The 12592-nt window shown below is 47.8% G+C and overlaps 1 long non-coding RNA gene across 1 annotated transcript; it reads left to right on the top strand.

The window, feature by feature from the left end:
- Positions 1-1691: 1691 nt before the first annotated feature.
- On the top strand, positions 1692-6250 carry LOC137144391 (uncharacterized). The gene is made up of 2 exons (XR_010917392.1): positions 1692-2663; positions 5605-6250. It is a non-coding gene; the product is annotated as an uncharacterized lncRNA (long non-coding RNA).
- The last annotated feature ends 6342 nt before the right edge of the window (positions 6251-12592 follow it).

The following is a 12592-nucleotide window of genomic DNA, read 5'->3' as shown; positions in this document are numbered from 1 at the left end:
GGCATAAATCAAATGCATGGATGCTATGAAGCTGGAGCCCCACAGACACTCTGGAGACAGGATTAGAAGGCAGCACCACTGTGACAGAGCAGTGCAGTTAGCTGAAATCAGGAAGGTTAGATTTAAATAAAGACCGACATGAAGTGGTTCACACAGGGAGGAGTTCATGTGGGCAAAGAGAGGCACTCTGAGCAGCAGCTTGCAGGGGGAGGGGCACCGAATGGGGGGCAATGGTGACTGGAGATCCTGTCACGGCAGCAGCAGCAGCACAGAGAAGGATCTGAAGCTGAGCCCATGCAAGACAGGTGATGCTGGTGGACAGAGCAGAAAGCACTTTGAAGAGTGAGCAGCCAGACAGCCATCATCTTTGGTTGAAAGGATCCACAGTTGGTCAGTTCCAGCCATAGCAGGGGGTGCTCTTGGATTCCTCGCTGATGCTAAGCTCTCGCATTGCAGCATCCACAGGTGCTGCTTTCTGCCATCTCCCGCTGGCTAGGGGACTCCATCCCAGTCTGGCAGATGATGAGCTGGTCTCAGTTATTCACCCCTTTGTCACCTCTTGGCTAGACTACAGCAATGCAATGTACGTGGGCATGAAGCCTGCAGCACTTTGGAACCTCCAACCAGTACAGACTGCGGCCCTAGATCTCCTCGGCAATACGAACTGCTATGGGCACGTCAAACCTGGCCTCCACTTTCTACACCGGCTTCCCATCGAATAGCCAGTCAAGATCATAGTCCTTATCATTACGACTCCCCATGGCCTTGGCCCTGGGTATCTAAAAGACTGCCTAAAACTCTGGGACAAAGACTGGTTGACAACTGTGCTTCTCTGGCACAATGGGACTCTCAACAAAAAGGGTAAAGCTCATCTGTGCGGGAGAGAGAACTTTGTTGGGGCCTGGCTGAAACTATGGGACAAACTCCCCCAGGAAATAAAGACCATCACAAACTTCATCACCTTCCATCTAAAGTGCAAAGGACATTTCCTTGGCCTTGTCTTCTCTGCCATAAGTACACAGCAACATGGATGTTTATATTAAAAGAAAAACAAAAATCCTACCCAAACCAAACCTTCCACTACACACACCACAGAGGTACTTACATTAATTAATTCTCTACTGGAAGGCGCTCAGGTACTATGGTAATGAGCGTGGTCTAAGAAATTACATAGAATAGAATCTAGGGATGATAGAGGATGACAAACAGAATGAAGCAGCAATGCAATACTGCTGCATAAAAATCCAGTGCTATATTGGGTTGATTTAATAGCTGTGTGTCAAATAAGCAAGGTAATCAGCTCTACCGAGCACTGATCAGGCCTCCACTGGAGTATCCTATTCAGCATTTGTTAGGCACCACATCTGGAAAAAGACAGACAAATTGGAGGGAGAGTCAGAGGCAATCAGCAGGAATGGCTAGAGATTTGGAAAGCAGACCCTGTGGGAGAGATGATAACAACCGAGCAGGCTCAGTCTCAGTCTAGACAAGGGAGGGGAGATTTGATAATTGTCTACAGCTACATGAAGGGATGTTCTAACGAGTAGAGGGGCCAATTATTCTCATTAGTCAACAGGGCAGAACAAGCAGCAATGAGCTTCAGGGGCAGCAGGGGGAAATTAAGCTTAATATTAGAGAGAACAAAATGGTCTAACGAGGAGGGTAGCTCAGTGATGGAACAAGCTGTCAAGGGAGGCAGTGGAATGACTGATCCTGGAGATCAGATCAGCTGCCTCACTATTACAGCTGTTGTAAGGCCAATGAAATCAACCCTGCCATGAGGGTTTGGGCTAGATGGCCCTCTAGAAGCACCTGCCAGCCTATGCAACTCTAGGAGTTGTTCATTTCCATCCTCAAACTTCACCTCTCCGGCCCCCCTCCTGATTATGCTGGACACTTGGGGTAGATGTACCAGACCTGGGTACAGCTCCTGATTTCAGGTGAGCCCTGATGACCAAGTCTGTGCTTTGGAGGCCACTGGCCTAAAGCCCTAGAGACTGCCTAAAGCATCAGCAAGTTTCTCAGCAGCCCCCTTTCAGACTCTCTCTCTGGAAAGGGAGTTTTTGTTGCATTTACACAGACCATGTAAAGCCTAGGAGGTCAGCTGAGGATGCGGAAGCTCCATGTTCGCCACATGCAGGCGCGCTGAATGCTGGGTGGTTGTGGTGAGACCCACACTCAGTACAAACCATGTGGCTCCATTGTCTGGGATGAGAAGAATTTGAGGAGGCCACATGTCCTGCAACCCAGGTCCAAGGAGGCATCCAGCCCATCCTGGCACAGCAGGGTTTGGAGGCAGGTCAGAGAAAAAGCAATGGCAGGGCTGGTGGATCTGCTGTTACACAGAGAGCTAGGACTCAGGACCACGCTAGCACCACCAGCCTGCTACTCCAAGGCCTAGGCCTCTTCTCCTCCCTGCCAGGTCCCTCAGCATCAAGCCCAGCGCGACAAGCAGGATGTATTGGAATAGCATGGGGGGAAGGAGAATACCTGATGAGGGGGGTCACTTATTTTTGTTGCTATTTTTAAAATTAAAGTGGAACTACCTCTGAGCATCCAGGATCACAGACTGAGCCCATGAAGACCCTGATACTGGCAGGTATTAACCAGCACCAAGTCCTGTTGGATCAGGAGCAGATCCTTGTGTTGTCAAACATGGACAGGTGAGGTTTTCAGAAGAGCCAGATTCCCTGGAAATCTGAAGTGAGCTGGCTCCTAACTCCCTCAGGTGCCTTTGGAAATTCCATCCTCAGCCATTGTCTGAAAGCAATACTCCCTATTCTGTTTCAGTGCCAGGTACAGCTTTAGTTGCAAAATAATTAGCAGTAGTAATAATTTCTTCCCAAGGGCTTTGAACAGAGTCCATTTCCCTGGATATTGCTCATTAAACACAAGTCAAGAAAAGACAATTGTCATTAAGAACTAAATTTAAAAATACTGGATTGGACATTTCCTCCAATCTCTGGCAACATTTTGCATTTATTCTAAAAAGACAAAATCTTGTTTAGTTATTTGCACTGTGGTAATGTCAAGATCCAAGCCCCATTGTGCTAGGTGCTGTACAAACACATAGTGTGAGAGCCCCTTATAGTCTAAACAGACAAGAAAGAGAAGAGGGGAAAGAGACACCATGGATGTCCTGACTCTGTCCCATATCTTGTCCAGTAGATCACACTGCTTCTCATTTTAATAATCACTGTTCTGCTCCTGGTTATGCTGGTTTTTTTTTTTTATTTTTTTTTATTGTTCAGATAAGAAACCAAGGAAAGGACTATGGAAGGGATAAATTTGCCAGATTTTGATGAGGAATTACTCATTATTTCAGATTTTAGCATATCTCTTATAGGTTGTGGGCAGAACTGATTTTGTTGTCGGCTTGAAAAAGAACGTAAGTGTTTTCCATGACAAAATATTTAATCTCTGTGTGTGTGTGTGTGTGTGTGTGTCTCTCTCTCTCTCTCTCTCTCTCTCTCTCTCTATATATATATATATATATATATATATATATATATATATAGTAGTAAATATTTCCTGTTTGTTAAACTTTTTTCCAAAACAAAAATTCATTTCATAACCAAAATCCTGTTTCCAGAAAGGAGTGGCTCCCCACTATATCCCCCCCATCAGAAAAGTGGGGAGAAATAAACCACAACCAGAGAAAAAAAATATTGAAATTTGACAAAACAATTTTTTTTTAAGTTGGAAATTTTTACAGAAAATTTATATTTTCATTTGAAAAACCATGTTTTTGATTGAAAACCTTTTGAGGAAGAAATTCCCACACATGCTTACTTTGCTGCCTCTGCTTTTTGGGCTGGGTTTTTTTTGTTTTTGTTTTTGTTTTATTTTGTTTTTTTGTTTGGTTTGATTATTTTCCTTTTCGTTACCTTTTAATATAATATTGTAACTGTCTTGTTTACCAGCCTCTAACTTTGGCACTGATCCTGAAATGAGCAGCCTTGCGTAGCCACATGGAGCTTGACTAACTTTAGTGGCTCTCGACAGGAGCCTGTCTGTCCACGTGGATCCTGTTGCAGGATCAGGGCCTTTCTTTGTGACTTTATTGAGGTGCCAGCAGACAAGTCTGAAAAATTCAAAACTTCAACCAAAAAATACTTTAGAGTGTTCTGCAGCCTTTGCTCAACTGATAAATGTAATAAACTGAATGTCCTCGCTGATGATCAAAGTCTCTTCCTCTTTGCACTTTGGGAGCCTGTCTAGACTAGAGGACTTGATGGGGGAGGATGGATCCCAGCTATTGGCAGAAGATTTGCATTCTATCTTTAGCAAAGTGATTTTTCTCATGCCCGTTACTGGGCGTGGTCTTTCAGATGAAACCTCAGAACCACAAAGCCAATTTCTCTGTCCTCTATCTGCTCTGACTGTCCTGCCCAGAGGAGAGCCAGCACAGAGTTAGTATAGAGCCAGCACAGCTCTAGACCCCCATTCACCCCTCTCTCCATGTAGTGGGCATACCAGGGAGGTAGCGAATCGGAGTGTGCTCGAGATAAGGTGGAACACATAGCTCTCTAGTGGCCGTTGGCAGGTGCAGCAACCCCTGTGGGACAGCCATAGGCTGCTTTAAATCAAGGACCATGATGGCCCCTGGCTGCCCCAGAAGTCAGGAAGTGGAAAAGTGTCTCCCTTCAGGATGAAGCTGAGAATCTGGTCTAGAGATGCTATCTGTTCACAGCCAAGAGGGGCTGGGCTTGAAAGGCCTAGGTCAGGAATGGCGGAATAGTAACATTAACTGAATATACAAACTTGTAAACTCTGAGAGCTGAACTATTTTGACTTTAAAACAAATTAAAAACAAACAGGGAAATTAAATCCAAAGGCTGTGTTAATGCCTAGTCAAGGTCGAGCAACAGAGTATGCCAAAGTTAGGGATGAGGTCACAACGAGTTCAGCCATACTGCTGAGAATACAGACATTATTTTTCATTCCTGTTTTCCTTGTCATGTGTAAATCTTCATGTCTTATTTGTTATGAATGGATCTTCATTGTTTGGTATGAACGGATACAATACAACATAGAGTTTGCGCAAGACAGCAGAATTAAGTCCTGTGCATTTTGAAATATCCTGACTTCATAGTGCTTAATTTTTCAACCTTAGTATTGAATTGCCACAAGGGATATTTTATTTTATTTAGCATTTCAGGACTGCCCTTTCTTTTATGGAAGTCACTGGCAAAATTCTCATTGAATTACATGCGAGTAAGATCAAACCTGTTATATTAATAAATTTTATATTTTCCAGCCTTACTGGAGAACCTTCAAACTATCACTGTAATTTGACCCTCCAGGTCTTACAATAAAACTAATTTTCCTGGAGACAGTTCTGATTCTTCTGTCCTAATTACTCATGTTTTGTTAGTTCCTCATGGGGCCTTCTGATGTGTTCATTGATCCTCAAATGTAAAGACTCCAGTTTTTTGTCTGATAATTGCATGTCCGTCTGCAGTCTTTATGGACGCTGAGCTGAAGGGTGAATCTTTGAGAGGGGAAGGTGACCTGCATGTGTGACCTTTTCTTTGCTTCATTGTGTTGAATTGAATGATCAGGCCTGAATAATTTTTTTTTCTGCTTTTTTTTTTTAAACAGAAGAAATGCAGATCTTTTATTTTTCCTGGAAGACACTCTGGATGACTGGAGAATTAACAGAACATCATAGACAGCAAGGAAATGAAACTGACCTGGAGGAGGAAGTGGTGTTTACTCCTGGGGTCTGATTTCCAGAGGTTCTGAGCACCCACCACTCTAACTAAATTCAGTGGAAATTGTGGATGAGCAGTACCTTCAAACATCGAGCCTTTTTCTTTGTCACTTACTGCCTACCAGCAACTGGAAAGAAAGCTCTCATGGTAAAGACTTGACACCTCTGTTCTGCAGGGGCAGAGAGAGATCCTAATCCACATTTCTGGGTCCTCCTCTGGGGAAAATCCAGTGCTTAAAGTGTAGGAGGGGAGGAGGGAAGGCTCACAAAGGATGGCATACATGCAAAACCAAACAAACAACTCAATCAAATCAAGCCAGGTCCCTGAAGGGTGTTCTTTAAGCACTGTCTTACCAAAACTGCTGTTCCCAGATTGATAGGACCCCTCCCAAAAAGACTTTTTTTCAGACCAGTTGAAGCACAGGGGAGACCGCCAGCAAAACACAGAAAACAAAACCTGACATTCTTGATGTTTCTGGGTGGGGGAGCCTTAAAAAATAACTCCCCTCTCAGATTTTTGTAATACATTATAAAGCATCACAACAGGGCACAAACCCACCAGTCTCTCCCCCTTCTTCACTCAACACCCCCCCCCCCCTTCACATCACCTTTAACTTTCTCTGATTTAGGGATATTTTCACCACAGAAATGTACCCAGAACAGTCAGGGATGTCTCACTCACACACACAGTTTCTCAATTGCACTAACTTTACCCCACTTTTGAAGCACAAAGTGCTATAAAGGGGGTGTAACCAGCCCCCTGAGACCACCTGTTGTGCATGGAGTCTCCCCGTCTGGTGCAGAGCTGGCACAAGGTTGTACACTTGCCCTGCTCTCAGTCCTCTGGTGCAGGGACCACATCATAGGTGCTTCAGGGGCATGGCCAAAGTGCACTGCACTACAGTTATTCTCTGCTTCCTTTGGCCTACAGGGGGCTATGGTAAGTAACGTGTAAGTTAGAGCAGTCTCAAGGCTACTCTAACTTACTGCTGGGGCACAATCCAGACTAATTAGTAGCTGTGTCACTCCCTGCCATGTAACCTGGGGTGTCCTTTACGATGCCTTGTTGCTGTAGCCTCTAACCTGGCCTGCTCACAAACGGCCTCCACAGGTAAGTCACTCCCAGCTATGTCTATGTGTGTGCTGCAGCCATCCAGCCACAGCTGGGCTCTTACCAGCCTTAGTTATGCTGCAAGGTGACCCAGTACATCCCCAGTTCCAAATTTCCCCCCTGAAATGTATGTACTGTACTGCCCAGCCCTCTCCTGGACAGTGCAAATATATTAAGTTTGTTATTCCTTTAATGCCATAACATGCCAGTTTTTTTTAAATTCTACCTTACAGTGGTGTGTAGGGTGTGTTCTGTCCTGGCATGGCCCTAGATTATAGGGAGTGGCAAGGAGGTTTAAAGTCAACTTTGGTCCCCTCTTCCAAGTGCAGGAATAGAGCAACCAAGAATCAGGCCCTCAAAGTCCAGCTGCTCCTTGACTTACTGTCGATCACAGATGGGTTTGCATGTAAGAATCTGGTTTTTAATTTGGTCACTCTGAGTTACCCCAGAGGTTGGAGCAAAGACTAAGGCTATGTGAATACTGACGGCACAGGCGACACCACCAGATCGATTCACTGGGATCAATTGAGCGGAAGTGGAGACTCACTCACTCAGTCGATCTAGAAATCGACGCTGCTAATCCGCTCTTGCCAAGAAGAGTAACGCTGCGTTGACGGGAGTGCATTTCCCATCGGCCCAGCACAGTGGGGACGCTGTAATAAGTAGAAGTTAGGAAGTTGACGGGAGATACGCAAGCTACTCTACATAGCTTATGTATCACCCGTCGACTGCTGCCCAATTTCGCAGTGAGTGTAGACAGAGTTTGAGAGGGGGTCTCAGCTGATCCTGGCATAGTAGAATCTTCTTAATTAGCTCCCCCAAGACCACATTGACCCTATTTTTAAGAAAGAAAACTGGAACCTCTCTCACATCACTGTGGAGTGTAGCTGGTAGGAGGGTCCAGGGAGCTGGTGGGATAATTTAGGCCTCTAACAAAACCTTATTCTAGGAAGGGCAGGGAGTTGAATCTGGAATGGGAAAGGGGCTTATTCTAGGGAGTGTGGTGCCATCTGAGTGTGGGGAAGGGCTGGAGGCACATGGCACTGGGAGCACATGCAGGGTTTGGCAATCCAATGGCAAAGGAGGGTGTGCTTAGGGAAGGATAGAGTGGGAGGGTTTAATAAGTGGAAGAGGGGAGAGCAACTGTTCATAAAGAGGTATCTAACAAATCAGGGGGCTCTGCTAATCCCTAATTAACCTTTTTGCCAGCCAATGTGCCCCCAGCTATTTGTCCCAACTAACCAGGCATCTCCACTCCCTTAGAAGTAAGCTGCAAAGGAAAATTAATTGGAATTGTGCACATCTTTCTTTATGATGTATCAAAGAGAGACTGGAGGGCTTGTCCCAGCTTGGTTTTTATGTTAAGTATTCAGGTGGTGCCTAAACTTGGAGGCTCAGATGAATGGTGAGCCAGTAAAGTGGTGACATCCCACGAGTCAAGGTAGCAAAAGCTGAGTAATTGAGAAGGGAAAGGAGAGCTAGATCAACGGCTTCCTTTTTGTATTTATTGCACCTATTTAACTTCAATTTACAGATGGTCCCTGCCCTCATATTGTTTACAGTCTAGGTAAAGTTCCCACAAAGGAAACCCAAAAGGGTATGAAAAGGGCTGGAGCTATTGGATACAAACTTTGGCCCCAATCTTGCAACAAGCTCCACATTTCATTGAAGGATCCAGGCCATTGAATTTTGTCCATATACGCACAGCTCTAATAATAATGCATTAGCACATACATTGCACTCCTCATCTTTAAAGCACTTTACCTGCTAATTCCCTACACCCTTGAGAGAGAGTAAGAACTAGTGTCCAATGTTACAAATGGAGAAACTGAGGCAGAGATGTTAGTGCCATGTTCCTTGTGTCAGAACCCAGGCTTTAGAAGTCAGAAGTTCCTGGCTGTGTACTGAGAGAGATTCCCTTTTATTACCTCACTTTAAAAACAAGGGATGTTCAAACACTTTTTAAAAAAACACAGCAGGGGAACAATGTGAAATGAACAAGAGACTGGCTAAGGAGAGATTCACATTAGCAGATGCTAATTCATACCTGTCAACTGGTTTACAGGTACCACCAGGCATGCCACTTAAGGGCTTCATCCTGCATGGTGCTAAACAACTCCAGCAGGTGCCAAGCACCCTCAGTTCCCATTGAAGTAAATGGGATGTAAGAATTCTCAGCATTATTCAGAATCAAGCCCTGAATGAGCTAATGACCCATCTACGCTTAGATCATTGCTACCAGTGGCACCAATAGCATAAATGCAAACTTTGACCAGACACTGAAAGGTCCAGGGATTTGCTTGTTTTTCACCACAAGTGTGCCTGATTTACACTCGCAGTTACCGGTGGTAGCACAGGTGCAGAAAACAAGGTTGCTGTTTTGTTGCGTGTAGATGCATTTCAGGCAGGCCACTTACCCATTGCTTAGAGCCACTGAAATGTACTTGAATCTCTCTTAGGAATCGTCCTAGTTAAGGAGGCCTGCTGTTTACCAGTGAATGGGGATGGGGACTTCAATTGTGTAGGTGAGCTATCCAGTTGGGATTATGGTAGGTGATCTTTCTCTCTGAATGAAAATGCTTCTAAGCAGTGCTGTTGTAGCTGTGTTGGTCCCAGGTCATTAGAGAGACAAGGTGGGTGAGGTAATATTTTATTGGACCAATTTCTGTTGGTGAAAAGACAAGCTTTGTTGGGCCCATAAAAGGTATTATCTCACCCACCTTGTCTCTCTAATGCAAACCTGAGATAAATCTAGTTCTATTTTCTTCTGTCTTCTTTCTGGAAATGGGGTCACAGATCTTCACCTGTTGGGACTGGAATGAAGTCCAGATTTTCCATGAAACTGGAAAAAGAGAGCATCAGATCCCAGGATCCAAATGTCTCCGAGACTCCTGGTGTCCAGGACCAGTTGTGTCTCATTGTTTCCCTGTACTCCCCCCATCTGCTCCTATCCAGCTGTTGTCTCTTGTCATATATAGATAAGATCTTTAGGGCAGGGACTTGTCTTTTTGTTGTATGTTTGTACAACACCTAAGCACCTGGAGTCCTGCTCCATGACTGGGACTGCTAGGTGCTATAATACTACAAATAAGTCCTATACATTTACATAGAACAGTCGGGGGCGGGGGAGAAGAGAGACGGGAGAGTGTCCCTTCCCAGCACTCACCCCTTCTCTAAGCGGTTCCCACTCTTCTTCCAAAAGAGGATCCTGTGCTCTCCATCCACCCTATGAGGCTCTTGCCCTTCTCACCCATTACACATTTGCTGTTTAACAAAATGTGTATGGCTGGCATAACAGCTTAAAGTGGAGGACCGAGACTCAGGAGATCAGAGTTCTGCTCCCCAGTCTGCCACAGCCCTCAGGCAAATTACTTACTCTCTCTGCCTCGGTTTCCCTGTCCATACAATGAGGGTAGTACCTACCTCACAAGCTTGTTGCAAGGGTTAATCGTGCATGCTTGTAAGCTGTCCTGAGATCCTGGGCAAGAAGACACTATAAAAGTGGGAGGATGGTGTTCCAGGAGTTAACGCTTGGATGGAAGCTGCTAGGATGAGGCACAGTACTATTGTTATTATTAAACAAGAACAATTTATGATGCTGTTGCTGTGCTCTCTGCCCTAGAGTTTAGCTACCAAGGGGGGCGTCTCCGCACAACCACACCGCTCCGCTCCCATGGCCCTAAGACTGGCACCGTGTGGCAGTCAGCCTAACTTTGCTTTGCCAGGGTGCTCCCTTAACACTGTAACAGGTAGGTTCCGAAAGTGCTTCAAATGCAGCTAGACACGCGGAAACCAAAGCTCCTGCAAGCCCTGGTGGGTGAGAGCTCACTTCACTCCCCGTCCGGCAGGCGTGAGTTTGATGGACGTCCATGGCTGATCAGCACAGCAGCCCAACTCCACTTTTGCACAAAGCCCTGCGTGTTTCGGGGACGAGGGCGTGTTTTCGGCTGCAGGTTTGGATCCAGCCTTCTTTTCACCCTCCCCTCCCGCCCCCTGATGGGTGGGATTAAAGTGACGAGTTTGAGCGGGCGGCCAATCCCGTCTGGGGGGAGTGCCCATCCATTCAGGACTCCTCGCCTGGGCTTTGAGGGTATGTAACAGCTGCTTTCAATTTAGTCCCAAAAATATTGGGCATTTTGGGGAGGGTGTGTGTGAAAATCACCCGCTCCGAGGCGGGCCGCCACCAGAGGAGGAAGGGGGTGGTGGCGGCAGGGGCTGCTGCTGCTGCTAGGCAAGGTGGGGAGGGACTGGGCAGTCGGCTCAGTTGAGGAAGAGGGGAGACATTAAAAGCAGTTTTCCCTGGGTTTTGCTTTGCCCTCGCTCTTCCTCTCCTTCCTCGCGTGGGGAGCCGGGGACGAGCAAGCGTTTGATCGGGTGGCGTGTCTGCTGGCGGCGCTTCTTCAACAGCGCGCTGGGTTCCTTCGATGCAGTTTGGGGGCAGGAGGAGGAGGAGCAGGGAGACTTCAGTGCCCCCGCCCCTTATTTTGCTTGGCAGTTGGCATAAACAAAGCTGCGTTGCGGGCTAGGGTCCCGACTCCCGGGAGGAGGTTTAGGACTTTGTTGAGTTGATTGTGGGGGCGGCTTTTGCCGCTCGGCGAGGGGTGCAGGGCTTTTCCAGGCGCTGCCGGCCGGAGCGTGGAGCTAGTTTACAAATCCCAAGGCCGGATGTTTTACGCACAAGGAGGGCGGAATCGGAATCTGTAGATTTGTGCTTCTCTACGTGAAACTTGGGGGGGGGGGGGGGAGAGGGGGAGGTTGTGTGTGTGAGTGAATGGATCTGCCTCTTGGCGCAGGCGGCAGCTCCGTCTTCCCTCTCTCTGCACCCGGCGGCAGCAGCTGCCTGAGTGTTGTTTTCAAATGCACACCACAACAACCCTCGCTGGAGCCCCGCTGAATGGAGCGGGGCCTTTAGCAGCCGCCGGGGCGGTCCTTTGCCGAACGCAGAGTAGCCAGGCAGCGGCTGAATGTTCCAGCGCCGAACCCCGGGCGACGCGTGGACGTTCCAGCGCCGAACCCTCGCTGCCTCCCGCGCACCGACCCCCCTTGACTGAACCTGATTGCCTTCCCTTTGCAAACATGGAGTTGCATCTCTCCACCCCGCCTCCTATCATGCCGGTGGGAGGGAAAGATGGGCAGCCCCGGGGCTGGGCTACTCCCGCTGGCAGCGGCTCCGTTTTCTCCCGCAATCCGGCGGTGGGGTGGCCCTCTTTGCTGCTCTCTTGCACAGTGGCTCAGACCAGTTTCAGGAAGCAAGGGAGCCGTGAAGGTCGGGGAGGGGGGACGAACTGGGATGGATCTGACCCGGGAAAAGGAAACGCTACAGAGGGGGCGCCCATCAGATGTGGGAGATAGGGAAGAGGGTTTAGGGGGTTGTACTGATCTGCATGGAGTTAGCTACCGTGACGGGCTGGCCCTCTCCACGCTGGACTCGCTGCCCGAGGGAGGAAGGGGCTTCTTTACTCTCTCATTACAGCACTAGCAATGTCAGTGAGGCCGCCCGCGACTCGGAGCCGCGGCCCGCCCCGCGCCACCCAGGCTGACTTCAGGGGCGGACTCTGGAGGGGGCGGGAGCAGCAGCAGGCTGGAAAGCGAAGGAGGGATCTTTACAAGGCGTGGATTTGGGTGAAGGAGGAGGGGGGATTTTGCCTCTTCTTTCTAAAGGAGACCCCCCCACACACACACACCCCACTGCCAGGGACTCGGGTGCTGCTAGCCTGACTCGCTTCCCCCCCCGTGTTGGAGGGAGACGGCTGTTTGCAACCCCA

This window comes from Emydura macquarii, unplaced genomic scaffold (genome assembly GCF_026122565.2).
Source record: "Emydura macquarii macquarii isolate MOO-44397 ecotype Brisbane River unplaced genomic scaffold, CSIRO-AGI_Emac_v2 contig_3451, whole genome shotgun sequence".
In the NCBI taxonomy this organism is placed as follows: domain Eukaryota; kingdom Metazoa; phylum Chordata; order Testudines; family Chelidae; genus Emydura; species Emydura macquarii.
Note: the sequence above shows the minus strand (reverse complement) of the source record. Positions and strands in the feature narration are given on the sequence as shown.